Here is a 980-nt window from a genome sequence, read left to right as displayed (position 1 = left end):
GTTCCAGCACAGTTTGGTTTGGTTTCTTTGTGGTTGCTGTACTAATTCCATTTGATTTTTTTTATGGTAATGTAACAATAGTGTATTATAACAGTATATAGTGTACTATACTACACTGCACTGTACAGGATTTGGAATTTTCTTTGATTGCTATATTAAAACGATAAGTTAAAACATCTGCTCCGGTTTTACGAGGTGCTGTTTTATCCAGCCGCTCACACACCAGCCCGTTTAATTAACACTGACGGTGATGTCTTGTCCTGGGTACAAACCCCGCTGTACCGGCGCACACACGTTCCCTGCGGAGGGACGGCTCGCACAGCGGTGAGCTGCGAGGCCGTCCGCGGTGCTTCAGCTGTGTTTCTGTTTAAAAGAAACTTCTCTGAACAAAAATCTCCCGTGGAAAAGGGAGTATTTCACTAAGCACGTGGGACCTTTGAACTGGAGAGGTTTCTGAAGCAGGGGTGTGTGTATTTGAGTCCCAAATCTGAGACCCGAATCTTTTTTCACAGTTGTCGCCAAGAGGAGGGTGTTGAAGAACCCTGAGCGAGTCACGCATGACGTTTCAGGTGTTTGCAGTTTCTGCTTTGCAGCGGGGGTCTAAATGCGTTCCCAGGGGAGGTTTGAACGTGTGCACGTACGGTGTCCGTGTGCTCCGAGGAGAATGCTTACTGGGCGATCCGACAAACTGCGTCTCCCAGGTGGCGGTTTTTTAACCACAGGAGTGTCTGACAGGCTGATGCTCTCAGGATCTGTTTCCTCCTGCACCCTACCAGCACACCTGCCGCTGTGGAGGACATACCAGGAGGTACTTATTTACGCAACAATATTTTTATTTCAGGCTCCTTCCACTCTGGATGGAATATGAATGAATGCTAAAAGCTGACATTTCGTACTAGGTGAACACAGATGGTGTCTCGGGGTGGTTTTTGTTCCACGTACGCCTTGATTACAACTGTTGTGGGCAGAGCTGTGGCGCG

Source organism: Buceros rhinoceros, unplaced genomic scaffold, assembly GCF_000710305.1.
Source record: "Buceros rhinoceros silvestris isolate BGI_N320 unplaced genomic scaffold, ASM71030v1 scaffold12674, whole genome shotgun sequence".
Classification (NCBI taxonomy): Eukaryota; Metazoa; Chordata; class Aves; order Bucerotiformes; family Bucerotidae; genus Buceros; species Buceros rhinoceros.
The sequence above is the reverse complement of the archived record's forward strand: the minus strand, read 5'-3'. Positions refer to the sequence as shown.